At 41.9% G+C, this 15,913-nt stretch overlaps 1 protein-coding gene and 1 long non-coding RNA gene across 7 annotated transcripts in view; one reads left to right on the top strand and one right to left on the bottom strand.

Moving 5' to 3' along the window:
• Positions 1 to 14,248, top strand: part of LOC128570844 (uncharacterized) — a 56,281-nt gene extending 42,033 nt beyond the window's left edge. The window contains exons 2-3 of the long non-coding RNA XR_008375646.1: positions 8,103 to 8,360; positions 13,388 to 14,248. This is a non-coding gene — a long non-coding RNA (uncharacterized LOC128570844). The remainder of the gene's footprint in view (positions 1 to 8,102; positions 8,361 to 13,387) is intronic.
• The window catches only part of FAM219A (family with sequence similarity 219 member A), a 56,837-nt gene that overhangs the window by 22,800 nt on the left and 18,124 nt on the right, over positions 1 to 15,913 (bottom strand). The gene's annotated exons all lie outside the window — the stretch shown is intronic.

Raw genomic sequence — 15,913 nt, 5'->3', positions numbered from 1 at the left:
AAGGTAATTTGAATCTAATTTGCTCATCTTTCATACCCCAGCCCCTCCTCAGAGACATTAGACAAAGTCATAAGATTAACAACATATCAGAACTTACACAGGCATGGGACTGTTGCCTTGCAAAGCACTCACTTGGAAGGCTGCTAGTCCAATCATGTCTCTAGAGCTCTTTGGGAAATGGCATGGATGCTGATCACTCACCCCCTGCTCAATAAAGCCTCTCTGAGGAAATGGCATGATGCTTTCTAATCACCAACCTCCTGCTCAATGAGTTCTCCACAGGAAGGAAACATTGGAGCCACTGAAGCAGTCAATAACTCAGGATGGGGAGACTGGCAGGAAACAGCAAGAAAGAAAATGCAGTGGGAACTGAGAATGCTGAGCCCAGGAAAAAAAAGCAGAAGGCAGTGCAGGAAAACGAGATGAAGGGTCTCGTACACCAAATTTAGTTCTCGTCCTATATTTTAGGTGCTGTGCTGGTCATATAAAGATAGTGTGGTCCCTGCTTATAGGCTGGTGAGTGAGGAAAATGTATAAACTGGTGATTTTAACAATATGCTGAGTGCTATGGCAAAGGTTTGTAAAGAGCAGCGGTTCTCAACCTGTGGGTTGCGACCCACAGGAACTGTATTAAAGAGCCATGGCATTAAGAAGGTTGAGAACCACTGGTATAGAGGATTATAAGAGCACAAGAAGGAAGCCTCTATTCCACCCTGGGAATTAAGGAAGACTTCTCCAAAGAAAGCTGAAGGATGAAGCATGAAGTAGGAAGTAGAAGTGAACCAGCTGGAGAAAAGACTGGGGAATAAAAAGAAAAAAAGAAAGGAGTGGGGAGGAAGACACACACAGCGATACAGTGGGCAAAGGAAATGGCCCAATTCTTTGCTAGAATGTTAATGTTAGGAGGTGAAATGGCAGGTGGTTAGACTAGAAGATGAAGGAGACTTAAAAATCATGAAGGGTTTTGTAAGTCACGTTCAGGGTGCTGGACTTTAACTGGAAATAATGAGGTGCCATTGAAGGATTTTCAGCCCATTGTTAGATTTATATAGACAGATCACCCTGGAAGCAGGTCAAAAGAATGGGTAGAAATGATTAAACTGGAGGCAGGGAGACCAGACAAGTCATTGCAAGAGGTGATGAAAGCTTGAAAAGGTAGTTTATCAGTGGTGTTGGGAAAGAGAGGATGGAGAAGAACTGAGGTCAAACTGCTAGGGCTTAGTGGCTGATTGAATCTGGGTCTGAGAAAAAAGACCTAAGCAAGGATGACTCCTAGATCTTCTCCTGACTCAAGTGACTGGGTGAATTGTGATGACAACAAACAGGACAGAGAAACAAAAATAAAAGCTTTAATGATTTTATTTTGTGTAGGAGTGTGTGTCTGTCTACAAATAAGAAGACCTAGACAAAAAAAAAAAAAACAAAACCCTGAAGAACACCAACATTGAAGGAATGAGTGGAAGACTGACAGCCATGGTTAAGAGGGGCAGGGGATGGAGGAAAGATGGGTGTCATGGATGTCTGGGGAAGAACAGGGTTTTGAAGAAAATAATGTAAGACAGCCAGAAACTAGAACCAAAGTCCTGGGGTGGGGGTGGGGTCTTGTTATACATGTACATGACAAGAGAGACTGGAGGATAATTAAGGCTGGGGGAAAGAGCCAGCAGAGAAAAGTCTGATGTTTGAAGACACGAAGAAAGAGAATTCAAGACACACTGTTTTTCTCTGGTTGGTTGACATTTTAGCAAAAGCTTTATTTTGTTCTCAGCAATTATAGGTCCAATCTTTGGGTGGCTTGAAATTCCTCACAGAGAGAAGCCCTCCAGTGGAGAGGTCCAGTCATGGTCCAGAGATCATGGCAGGTCTGCTATTTCTTAGGAATTGTGGACAAGAGGTGGGGGCGAAGGCAAGGGAGGCTGACCAGGGCCTGGCCAACCTAGAAGTAACAGCCAACAGTGGAGTAGGTAGTTGCCCCAAGTTCTGGCTATATCAGTCTTCTGACTTAATCTTGGGCATCCTCCCCAGGCTATGACAAAAAGCAGCAAAGATCTTTTACTTCTAGACCTTGGAGGAGGGGGCCAGAACAGACCTAAGAGGAGTGGCCTGTGAATCCAGGAAGAGATGGAAGCAGCCTGCATTGAGATTTTTCCAGATTCTGGAACACCTGCTCCACCAACCATGAACATCCAGAGGGAGGCTCAACCTTGGAACCTATACTCTTATTTGGTGATCCTGATTGCTCACTTTAAAAACCTTCAATAATACTTTTCTGTAAAAAATAACAAACAAACATCAATAGAATAAAGAATCACTTGACCTTATCCAACATATTCAATACTAATATGAAACCAATTTACAAACAACCACACAAACACACACACACAGGAAAAACACAAGTATATTCAAGTGAGGGAGAGAAGGGAGGAGGGAAAGAGTTAAGGGGAGGAGGGTGGGTGTTTGGTAAGTTCTTACCTAATATGCATAATGTGAGGATATACAGCACACCCACTAGGCGAAGGGCTCAACTATAACTTCAACTTTACCTTAGAAATGAAAACAATGTAACCAAAATATTTATATACCCATATTAATCTGAAATTAAAAAAAAAAGAATCACTTGACTTAATTATTAATTTGTCTTCAGGTATATAATGGAGTCAGTAAACTTCATGCTTCCACTGTGCCCAGAGAAACTGAAAAATGTGCAGTTAAACTTAGACGTTGCTCTTTGTTCTTTTGTTTTCTGTATCCAAACACTGAAATCTCTGAGTGATGGAGCAGGTTACTGAGGTATAGGAAATCCAGGCTTGCATAAGGACAGAGGACTAGCAACCTCAAAGAGGTTGGACTGACCTTTCCCAAAACTTTGACCTTGAGGACCTACTGCATTTTGAAAAAATCATTTGGGGGGCATGATCAGCCTGTGTTTGGCTATTTACAAAAATAGATTTGTGAATGCTGTCAGAGTTGAATGAATGTTTTTATGCTATATGACAGATTTGAAATATCCCAAGAGGTTGGAAATTTTTGCTCGGTAAGGAATTCTTGTTCTGTAGAGTTAAAATCTTACTACAATTTAAGAGAAAACTCCAAAAGTTCCTTTGTTCCTGGCTGGAGAGCAATACTTTCTCTTCTACTCCACAACTGTGTGGTTCTTAGAGGGTTACAGGGCCTTCGCATCTGGGTTTCAAGGAAGCACTGAATAGCCATTTCCACAAGTGTTTTGGCTTTCATATGGATGCCTAATTTCACAGGCAGTAGGAGCCTGCATTTTTCCTATTATGACTTCCACTCCCCCCATCCCCTTCTGTCTTTCACGCCAATAAAAATCTGAGTATTGGATCATCAGCAAATTTATCCTATTCCAATGCTTAGGAGAGTAATTTTCAGCTCCACTGTTATAAGATGAGCTCTCTCTTTATTGGGAGATATGAAGGTCTATAGAAATGGACCATGATAGAAAGATAGGAGAAATGATGGTCTATAGAAAAGAACCCTCAAATCCTAGATCCCAACCTACAGTAGACCCTGGACTGCTCTGGTTTCTGAGAGACTTTTGCACACACACCCCCACTCCCCACCCTCTGGCCCAGCTCTACTCAGCTGCAAATTGTCTGGATCGAGCTTCGACATGCTGATGTTATCAGCCTCCTGGTGCCTGGAGCGTGCAGATAGGAACAGGCAATGGCGCCGTCTCACAGGATGTAGTAATGTAATTTAGTTTCTGAAATCCAAGTATAAAATCTTGAAAGCTGACTTTTTTTATCTACCTCAGGAGGGGTGGTGGTGTTGCAGAATTCCCAGCAGAACCATCTAAATAGGGAAATAGCTTCTGTCATGTATTAATAAACAGTTCAAAGCAATGGAAAAACATAGAGAGGATCTACAGGGAAAGCAAATATAGAGAAAGTCTTTCTTGCCTCCTCCTCCCTCTGAGCTGTGCTGCCAGGTGAGGGCCATTCTATTTGTGTGGTCCTCAAGGTGGAGCTGGAAGCACCTGTCCTTGAGCATTTCTGCAAGAATCCTCCTCTGTGCTAGGAGATGGACAGTCACCACCCTGCCTGGGGGCATGCCATGGCAGTTTGGGTGGGTCTCAACCAGCACTTTTTTGAAAGGAGTATTCATTTCAGGCTAAGAATGGTGGCAAATGAGCCGTTGCTTGCCTTCCCTTCCATCTCCCAACCTCATCTTGTGCCCACTTTCCCAGGCTTACTACACTTTGCATCACTGGTCTTCTTTGTTCCTGATGAGGTATCAAAATCCTCCCTACCTCATGCTTCCCTTCTAGTTAAATCTTAATCATCCTTCAGACTTCAGCTGACACATGATTGCCACTCTAGGTTAGACTCCTCTCTAATATCCTCACAGCCCTCCCCCCATACATTTCTTTTATGTACTTACCAAATTTTACTTAACTGGTTATTTGTATAATTGATTTGTTTAATAAATGTTCATGAAGGTGGGGACCATACCTGCCTCCACTGTGTCCTCCCAAGGCCTAGCACAGAAAATGAAAGGCTGTAATATAATAACAGACAAATATTGCCTTCTATTTGGTTTGAAGTCACAGCAAGGATCTTTCTGTAACAGAAGAGACAAAAGGCTGGTGACCTACCAGGCTGTGCCAGGACCTTGTATAATGATGTCCCGAGACAGAGCATTGTGTGTTCTTTGTAAGACCGCTTCTTCAATGTATGCCTCTGGCCAGTGGCTGAAGATCATCTTCCAGAAGTTATTTTGGAGAAGAGCCAAAGTAGGTGTCCCCAAAACTCTCCTTCACTAGTTTGCCTGAAGGCTTGTCCTAGTTAAAATCCCACTTAAGGTCCAGGGATAAAGCAATAACTTAACTCTAGGTCAACTTCTCTTAGCAACCAACTACCAGCTGAGTAGACATGGTCTTCTTTGTGACTCAAGGGTTAGACTCATATATTTGCTTGCGGATATATACTTCCACAATCAAATGATTAAGGCCCAACTCTTATTAAGTTTAGGAGAATGGGCAACCAGTTTGGAATCCAAATCATCACAAAACCCTTTGAAAGGAGATAGGAGTGGGGCTTCTCTGATCCCATGTCTTTCTAACAACCTGGGGCTTGTAACCATGTTTACTTGGCAGTCAGCTCGCCCAAGGCAGGAGAGTTCTTGGGAGTTCAGACATAAGGGGAAGGAGATAGTGAAGAAAAAATGCAAGAAACCTCCTGGATTAGTAAACTCTGGCTGGAGTTGAGAGCCTATGAACTACAGTTTGCCTGGGAACTGACTTTGAGAGTCTAGGCAGGCACTCTCTAAGCTCCTGGGTCTGTTTTTATTCAGGCCCTGAGATACCAGAAAGAGCCTCCAGGGTAGAGAGTAAATGAGTTGTCCCAGGTCAATGCCAGATGGCATCCTTGGGATTAGAATTCATGAGCCCTTGTTTCTAGCCAGCTGCTCTCTCCCCTGAGTCCTGCACTGGTTCTTCTGAATGCTCAGAATTGTATTCAATTTAGGAAGGTTTGTGGTCACATAATCACAGCTTCTAAATAAAACAGTGACTACAGAGCATCCGCTATGAGGAAGGCAAACACAGGGGTGCCTTTGCCCCTGAGAACAGACTGAGGGGCAAGCTCTGGCTGAGGTTGGGTCTGTTCCATCTGAACAAAAACCAATGCAAATAAACCTCTTGGGACCTGGCAAAGTCCTCATCTCTACTTGTTTCCTTGCCAGGCTTCCTTTTGCATGAAAAAAGCCTGTGCTTAAAGCTACAGTAAGGGCCTCTCCTGGAAAGTAGAATGTGTTATTTCCAGGAGAAAGAGAGGGGCCAGGTGGCGCCTGTGGATCAGTGAGCAGGGAGCCAGCCCCATATACCAAGGCTGGCAGGTTTGAACCTGGCCCTGGTCAAACCACAACAAAAAAATAGCTGGGCTTTGTGGTGGGCACCTGTAGTCCCAGCTACTCCGGAGGCTGAGGCAAGAGAATCGCCTAAGCCCAAGAGCTGGAGGTTGCTGTGAGCTGTGACACCACGGCACTCTACCGAGGGCGACCAAGTGAGACTCTGTCTCAAAAAAATAAAAAAAGAAAGAGAGGGGCCAGGCTGGATGTGATCCTCTGAAAGTGAATGTTCTCACTCTCTCTAGTGAGTGAGAGTTTTGGGGACTTATAGCACTACATTGTCAATAGCCCCATCTCCAGGATCATTATCTAGCAATATCTCTTCAGTTGGGGTGGGGGCAGCCCAAACTCTGCCAGGTCTCCTCATGACTCAGTGAACACCAAATGTTCTCTCTCTTTTTGAAAGCAATCCTACTTCAGCCTCCTGAGTAGCTGGAACTGCAGGCACATACCACCACACACAGCTAATTTTTAAATTTTTTTTGTAGAGATGGGCTCCTACTATGTTGCCCAGGCTGGTCTCAAACTCTTGGCCTCAAGTGTCCCCCTCTCATTGGCCTCCCTAAATTCTAGGATTACAGGTCTGAGCTACTGTACCCAGCCAGAGCACCAAAAATTCTTTTCTTTTCCTTGCTCTTCCTTCTTCCATTATGACTGGTTGGTGCTAGGATACAGCTGTTCTCCGGGGGGTTCACTATTTGACATCATTATTTGACCAGGAACTTCTCTGAGGTAAAATGCATGGCTTTGGGCTTGACAGTTCCTTCAAATAGGGACCAGGAGCCTTTGAGAGGTGAAGAAAACAAAGTCTTGAAAGGAAGTGGGCCGTGTGCAAGTTCCAGAGCAGGATTGGTTAGGAGAACAAGATCCTGAATGTCTTCACTCAGCCTCCATTCACTCCTTCCTTCCTCACTCACTAGCCCAGGGAATCTTAAAGTGTTAGCACCATAACCTCATTTGCTGGCTGTGATTCATTTAACCATGGAAGAGACCTGGAGGTAGAGGAGGAGTTTTCAACCAGCAAATTCAATCCCTAGAGTAGATGGCTATAACTCTTCTGCCCCTTCAGACACCTCACACGTACAATTCCCTCTGTACGACTTGGGAGAATTGGGAAGAAACTTCTCTATAGTGTTAATTTAATTCTCCTCTGTTTGTGGGCTTTGGGACCCATGTGCATATAGCTAGGATGGGGGTAGGCCTCTAGATTCACTAGTTTCTATTTTTTTTTTTTTTGTAGAGACAGAGTCTCACTTTATGGCCCTTGGTAGAGTGCCGTGGCCTCACACAGCTCACAGCAACCTCCAACTCCTGGGCTTAAGTGATTCTCTTGCGTCAGCCTCCTGAGTAGCTGGGACTACAGGCGCCCGCCACAACGCCCGGCTATTTTTTGGTTGCAGTTTGGCTGGGGCTGGGTTTGGACCTGCCACCCTCAGTATATGGGGCCGGCACCTTACCGACTGAGCCACAGGCGCCACCCTCATTTTTGATTCTATTTGCTACACAATACTACCCCTACCTCATGTCAATGCCTTCCCCCTAAAAAAAGACACCTTGAAACTAAATGTACTCCCATTGCCAGGCTGAAGGTATGGTGATGGCTCCTGAGAGGCTCATTCTTCAGGTATTGAAACTTGCTCAGTGTCTGTCCTTAGTTTCCCCTCCCTAATCCCTCCAGACTGAAGAGACTACAGGGGTATTAGAGACAATTAGAGGTATTTCCCCTCCCTTGTTCCACTGGACTTTTACTGTGGTAAAATACTTACCCTGTGGTATTAGGTAGTCAGGCCTTGGCCAGGGACAGCTTGAAAGATGACATAATTGTCTTGCAAGCTTACTTTACCTTCAGAGTAATAGTGACCTCAATAGAGAACTCAGGCTAGATGTGTGTGGGGAGGAAGAGCAGGAGTTGGAGAGGATAAGGAGGAATCCCTGGAATCATAGGGCTGGTCTTAAAAAAAAAGGCTGGGCCCTTCTCACAGCTAGAGAGACATGGGCAGGAAGGCTATTCAGAATTAATTAAGGATAAGGCCAGGCACAGTGGCTTGCAGCTGTAGTCCCAGCTGAGGTGGAAGGATCACTTGAGTCCAGTTCAGGGCTTCAGTGAGGTATGATTGTACCACAGCACTCTAGCCGAGGTAAAAGAGCAAGACCTTGTCTCTTAAAAAAGTTTTTTCTTTATTTTAATTAAATAAGCACAGCACTTTAAAGACACAGGCTTCCATGTCTTTCAGATATGGCAGGGACAAACCTCTTCTAAGGAGCTATCCAGGGTTCTGAACTTTCTCCCCTGAAGACCTTGGAGGAGAAAGGTCTCCTTGGACAAGAGCCTTGCCTGCTGGTTAATGCCAACCTTAAACGCTATTGGCTCATCTCCTCCTATTGCTGATACCATCCATGGCCCACATGGCCTGAAGTAGCTCCACTCTCTAAGGCTGCAGTCTGGGCTTCATACCAGCATCCTGGCTCCTTGGCCATATTTTCAGCAAGAGGTGAGGTTGAGTATCTTGGTATGTGTGAAAAAAATATCTCCCAGTCCCTCTGGAAGCTCGGGACAAAATGTACCTGGCTCAGGGACAAGGTGGCCATGGCAAGAAGAGAGAGTATTCCACATGATACATCTCCAGACAGTTTATCGGCTCCTTGCCTCCTTCAGCGACCGCTGCACACATGTGAGCACACACACACTCACATGTGTGCACATGTACACATGCCAGATCCTCCTTCCTGTCACTGCAGAGACTTCATTGCTACAGAGAAGGTAGAATCTCCTCTGTCTGCATTTGAACAGAATGCATCTGCTTGTTTTGATCATAGATATTATAAAAATCTGACAAAGAAGACCAAAACTTAGAACTTAAATAAAATAATTATTTCTTTTTCTAAATTAAAGAGAATATATCTTCACTGTATAAAGTCCAGATAAGCACAAAGAAGAAAAAAATCATCATCCTTAATCCTACCATTAGAGCTACCCAGTGTTAACCTCTCAGCACATAGCCTGGGTCCCCTGTGTGTATGTATGTGCACACAAATGTGTGAGTGTTGGTGAAAGGAAGTACAATGCAGTGCTTAAAACCATTGGTTGTCTGCCTTTCACTTATCTGTGTGATCTTGATCAATTTCTAACTTCTTTGGGTCTCAGTTCATCTTTAATATGAGGAAAATAATAATACCTGTCTTAAAGGGTTGTTTGAAGGGCTAAATGAGATAAGGTTAATGAATTGCACATAATCCCTGACACAGGATAAACAGTCAATAAAGTATATACATGGTAAGTGTATGTTTTATTACACACACATGCACACATACACAGAAACCAGTCTGTAATACTATTTAATAACTATTTTGAAAACAGATTATTCTTCATCTTAGATAAAAGCTGAAGAAAGGATGAATAAGTTTGGCTTACTTTATGTCCTATTGGGCACTTTTAGTCCACAGTGGGGATAAGCTGGGACTTAGTTAACAAACTAGTCTCCTAGCTAGGAAGGGTAAGAAGCAGTCTTTGACCCAAGGCCTCTAGCTTTCAGTCTGAGTTTTGGCAGGGAGTTCTCTTTGGTCAAGGTTCTCTCCTCCTCTTGAGCTTTGGGCTACAGCCCTTGGCTGACTTGCTATGGCCAACATTTTTGGCCTCTCTGTCCAGGAGTGTCCCTTTCTCCTCCAGGGTCTCCTTACACAAGCCCATTTGCCTGTCTTGGGCAGCCTGCTTCCTCACTCTCTGAGTCCTGGTGATTTGATTCCTATATCTACCTTGTCTGTCCTTACCTGCTCTAACACTGTTCTGAGGTCAGCACTGGGCTCCTAGTTAAAAATCCATCAGCTACTTCTCAGTGATCTTCCACCACCTTTCAGTATCACTGGACATTGCTAACCAGATCTTTTTAGAAACTCTATTTTCCCTTGGATTTTTATGGAAACATTCTACCACTATCTGTTTTGAACACCTTCCCTCCTGATCTTCCTCTTATCCTCTAGACGTAGGTGCTTTCCCCAGCATGGCCAATGGTTCTCTTTCCACATGTTCTCTCCTGGCATTTCATATAAACTCATTATTTCAAGTAATGGCTCTCTGGGCTTTACTCCCAAACTTGTCTCTCTAGCTCTGACCTCTCTCTCTTTTTCTCCAGACCCCATTTCCAACTGCCTACTACTTCTAATAATGTCACACACTCCCTTAGTCTAGTTTTTCCTTTTACTATCCAAATAGCAAACCACTTTCCCAATTAAATAAACTCAAAAATGAGGAGGGAGGGTGTAATTTAAAAAACAGTTTATTTTGGAAATGATTTTATATTTAGAGAAGAGTTACAAAGACAATCCAGAGAGTCCTTGGATATGTTCACCCAGCTTTCCCTAATTTCAGCATCTAACATACCCATGGTATGTTAATTAAATCTAATAAATTAACCCTGGTCTAATACTATTAACTAAAGGATAAACTTTATGCAAATTTCTCCAGTTTTTCTACTAATATCCTTTTTCTGTTCCAGGATCTATACTGCATTTATTTATTTATTTATTTATTGAGACAGAATCTCACTTTCTTGCCCTTGGTAGAGTGCTGTGGCATCATAGCTCACAACAACCTTGATTCTCTTACCTCAGCCTCCTGAGTAGCTAGGACTATAGGGGCCTGCCACAATGCCCGGCTATTTTTTAGAGACAGAGTCTTGCTCTTGCTCAGGCAGGACTCGAACCTATGAGCTCAGGCAATCCACCTGCCTCGGCCTCCCAGAGTGCTAGGATTATAAGCATAAGCTACCATGCCCGGCCCTTATATTATATTTAATTGACTTGGTTCCTTAGTCTTCTTGTTTCTCAGTGTTTCTTGACTTCTTCTTTTTTTTTTGCAGTTTTTGGCCACAACTGTGTTTGTACCCGCCACTTCTGGCATATGGGGCCAGTGCTACTCCTTTGAGCCACAGGCACTGCCCTTTTTCTTGACTTCTATGACCTTGACTTTTGAAGAGTACTGGTCAGATATGTTTTAGAATGTCCTTCCAATTTGTATTTGCCTAGTGTTTTCTCATGAGTAGGTTGAGGTTATAGAGTTTTGGGAAGAATACCACAGAGGTGATGTGTCCCTCTCATCACAGCACTTCAGGGTGTACATGTCTTATTACCAGAGATGTTAACCTTAATCACTTAGGTTGGTGTTTGCCAAGTTTCTCTACTTTAAAGTATTTTTCTCTTACCATATTCTATTCATCAGAAGCAAGTCACTAAATCTAACCCATACTCAAGGGGAGAGGAATTAAGTTCCATCTCCTAGAGGGAGGAGTATCAAAGAATTTGTAGACATATGTTAAAACCATCACAGTAATTAATATATATTTTGGAAGAGATTCTTATAGTCTATACAAATATCTTGTTTCTCCTTAAAGTTTCACCTACTAATTTTAGCAATCAGTGGATCTTGCCAACAGCAATTATTACTATAATGTTCAAATGGTAACTTTTTATTTACCTCATTCTTTCTACAGATATGAAATTTTAATAAATCAAATTTTTAATATATAAAAATTAGAATTTTTTTTTTTTTGTAGAGACAGAGTCTCACTGTACCGCCCTCGGGTAAAGTGCCATGATGTCACACGGCTCACAGCAACCTCTAACTCTTGGGCTTACGCGATTCTCTTGCCTCAGCCTCCCAAGCAGCTGGGACTATAGGCGCCCGCCACAAAACCCGGCTATTTTTTTGTTGCGGTTTGGCCGGGGCTGGGTTTGAACCCGCCACCCTCGGCATATGGGGCCGGCGCCCTACTCACTGAGCCACAGGCGCCGCCAAAATTAGAATTATTTTGAAAGGAATACTTGTCCCTTCTCTGTTATTATGTTTATTCATTTATTTATGAGTATGGATTAATGGGTATTTATTTTATTATAGGGGTTATAATCCAATACTATCACTATTTATTTTGTTGCTCAGATTGCTCCAGCTTTGGCCATTGAGAGATCTTTCAGTTGGCTCCTGTCTCTTTTTGACTCCTTGTGGGGTCATTTTGATCCACCTCTTTCCCCTTTATCCCCATGGCAAACCTATCATGAACCTAATAGGTTTTGAATATTTATTTTTTTAAAATTTTTCCTAACATTTCTTCAGCCAATATCCTATTTCAGATCCTTCTCAACTTATTCCATGCTCACTGCAGTGGTAACCCAGATTTACTCTTAAAATGATCTTCTGAGAATTAAACATTGCTCTGATTCTAGTATTCCTTTGGTTAAAACTCTTTGATAGCTCCCACTACTTAACTGCTCACCCTGACATCCAATAGTTTAAAAAAAATGTAACCCCAACTTGCTAATCTGGCTGCTTCTCCAATAGTTCATGTTTCTAAATCCTTTTTTCTCTTTGTCCCTACTGTCAGCCTTCTTTATAGAATACTTCTGATTTCTCTGTATAGTCTGACTATATCATTTTAAGCCATTAAAAAAAAATCTGTATTGGTTTCTCTAACTTATAAAAGTAATGCATATTCAAAGGAGAAAAAATAATACAGAAATGGATAAAGTGTTAAATAAGATTCTGACTCTCCTCTGCCCTCCCCCTTCCTTAGGCTGGTTTTAAAATAACGTGGTCTTTCCAGATTCTTCAGCATCTCTCCTATTTCCTATTAAATTGCCACACCATAGCAAACAAGTTTAGAAACATGCTTCTTGACATAAGAATTCATAATATAATCCAACAAGGCTAAATTTAGAAAAATATTTATATTGCACCTTATACTTTAAAGCTTTTTCTTTGTTACTATCTCATTTAATCTTTGACAATTCTAAGAGAAAGAAACAACATCTATCATTTATCCTAATTTTAAATCTGAAACCCTGCAAAAGTGAACAGCTTCCCTGAAGTGCCCTAGCCAGGGCTAAGCCCCAAGTTTCCTGACCCCTTTCCTACTCTACCACATAAAAAGACTATACTAAAAACTACAACACAACAAGCAGCAACACTAGTAGGAAGGAGGGTAGAAGCAAAAAAGAACCACCCATAGCATTCAAACATTAGTGATCATGGGTTTACTTTAGAGAATATGAGAATAAATATGTTCTCTTGCTTCTCTTATATGGTGAAGGTAAAACTGCAGGAAATTTCTCAACAGGGAGTAAAAGACGAGAACGTATCTGCTCAATGTTGATGGCTTTCTATTTTCAAAGAAATGCCCTGCCTCCTGAAAGCTACAGGGCTCTGCAGAACTTGAGAAACAACTGAGAAGTGATAAGTCAAGTGTGGCAGATGAAAGCTGAGGGTTCCCGGCAGGAACCAGATTGGCCAGATAAGTGGCTCACAGGTCCCTGGCAGAATTTCCATATTCAATTCATCTTATCAACTTGCTAGTATGCATACCTGATTCAAAAATATGGAAATTGGCTGGGTATGGTGGCTCATGCCTGCAATCCCAGAACTTTGAGGGACTAAGGCGAGGCAGGAGGATCACTTGAGGCCAGGAGTTTGAGACCAGCTTGGGCAACATAGCAAGACCTTGATTCTATAAAAATGTTCTTTTTTAATTAGTCCTGTGTGATGGTGTGCACCTGCAGTCCCAGCTACTTGGGAGGCTGAGGCCAGAGGATCCCTGGAGCCCAAGAGTTTGAGGCTACAGTGAGCTATGATCGTGCCACTGCATTCCAGCCTGGGAGACAGAGAGAGACTTTGTTTCTAAATAAATAAATAAACAGAAATTATGAGCCCTATCTCCTGTATAAGCATGATATAGTGAAAAGAGCATGATTTTGACTATTTGTTTCCCCAAATGAAAAAAAAAAGTCAAAGAAAAAGGTAATATTGGTTTGTCATAACAAATTCAAACACATAGAGCCAAATAGAGAACGTGAAGTTCTCCTGTAATTCAGAACTACTGCGAATTTATTTTATACTTCTAGACTTTTAAAATATGTAATATATATATTTAAATACAGATGGAATTAGATTATTCATCTTCTGTATGTATTTTATGATGGTAACTTTATGTTATGCACATTTCACCACAATAAAAAATATATATCATGAACATCTTTTCACATTAATTCATATTAGATTTATATGCTTCTTTCAAAGGCTGCCTATATGTATGCTGTGGGATGGATGTACCATGATTTATTAAATCAGTCCCCAATGAGGTTTAGGTTGTTTGCTTTTGTCTCTATTATAATGTTACAGCTACTATAACTATTATAATGTTATATTATAAAATTATGTTTATAACTATTATAATGTCTTATAAAAGAAAGTCTTTGTACATTTGTCTATTCCTTTAGTTTAACAAATTCCTAAACCAAAATATTTGTACCCCTGTAATATGCTGAAATTAAAAAAGGAGGGGCATATACTTACATGTTGATTTGTCATAATGAATGACATTACATTAGAATTAAATAAAACTAAAAGATTACCAACCTAAAAAGAAGAAATTTCCATTTTAGACATATTGTTCAAATTCAGTAAAATATTTCCTATATAATCTAAAATGTGCACTTCCCAAATAAAATTATTACAGCCTCACAGCTTAGTCTCTGCATCACTGTTTTAAATTTTAATTGCAAATAGAACTAAACAATTCACCTTCTGTTTCTACAACTTAGCTGAGTTGGGAGCTTAGAGACACAAACTGTACCTAAAGCTTCTTTTTTTTGCAGTTTTTGGCTGGGGCTGGGTTTGAACCCGCCACCTCCAGCATATGGGCCCAGTGCCCTACTCCTTTGAGCCACAGGCGCCGCCCAAAATGGTCGGCCTTTTTTTTTTTTTTTTTTTTTGTAGAGACAGAGTCTCACTTTGTCGCCCTTGGTAGAGTGCTGTGGTGTCACACAGCTCACAGCAACTTCCAACTCCTGGGCTTAGGCCATTCTCTTGCCTCAGCCTCCCAAGTAGCTGGAACTACAGGCGCCTGCCACAATGCCCAGCTATTTTTTTGTTGCAGTTGGTTGGGGCTGGGTTTGAACCCGCCACCCTTGGTATACGGGGCCGGCGCCCTACTCACTGAGCCACAGGCGCCGCCCGTACCTAAAGCTTCTTGGTAGAGTTCAACCATCAGACCTGGACAAGGGGCCACCCGTGGGGCTCGGAGATCTTGGAATTCACTCCCATGTGGAATACAATGTTAACTGAAGGATCAGTAATAGAAAATGTGTTTATTTGGACCCTACATATTTTTTTTAAAAATCAGCAGTTTAAGACATAAAAGGACAAATATTGCATGATTCCACATAGGTGAGATACCTAAATAAGCAAATCCATAGAGACAGAAAGTAGAGCAGAGGTTACCAGGGACTAGGTGAGGAGGGGAAAGGCTGATTACTTAATAGGTACAGAGTTTCTGTTTGGAGTGATGAAAAAGCTCTGGAAATAATGGTGGCAGTTACACAACATGGTGAATGTACTTAATGACACTTAAAAATGATTAAAATATCACAATAAAAATGCTGTTTAAATGATAAAAACAAAACAAAACAAATTCCTAGAAGTAGAATTACTGAGGGGGTCAACGGGCCTGCACACATTATGTTTTTAGACATGTTGCCAGTTGCCTTTCCAGAGAGGCTTTGACAGTGTGTACTGTTACTCTGAGGGAGGGACTTGAATTTTGAAGTCAGAAGGATTTGTACTAGTTCTAAGGCCAGCTGGTTTTATAACCTTTAGCAGGTTACCTTTCTTAATACCCCTTTCCTTTCATGGGTGTGATATTACCTACTTTGCAAGGCTTGTGTTAGCATGAAATAAAATGACATATGTAAAATGCCTAGCACATACAACAAACGGTTGCTGTATTTTCTGGTTTTATGTTGTTTTCTCCTCATTTACTCTGATTCTGTCTACTCTAAAGTATTTGTCAGTCCCAATTTCCCTGCCACCAAAAGGAACTTTGAATAATGACTAACTTGAGCTTTCTAATCAACAAGAGGTATTGCTCTCTCACAGCTGTCCCTTCTCTTTAAAACAGGACTCTACATTATGACCTGGAGGCTACAAAGGGCCCATGAAAAAGTTAGGAAGACAGATACTGACACACATGTACACTGGAACACGGGGGAGTCCAGGTTGAAC

This window comes from Nycticebus coucang, chromosome 2, assembly GCF_027406575.1.
Source record: "Nycticebus coucang isolate mNycCou1 chromosome 2, mNycCou1.pri, whole genome shotgun sequence".
Lineage (NCBI taxonomy): Eukaryota > Metazoa > Chordata > Mammalia > Primates > Lorisidae > Nycticebus > Nycticebus coucang.
Note: the sequence above shows the minus strand (reverse complement) of the source record. Positions and strands in the feature narration are given on the sequence as shown.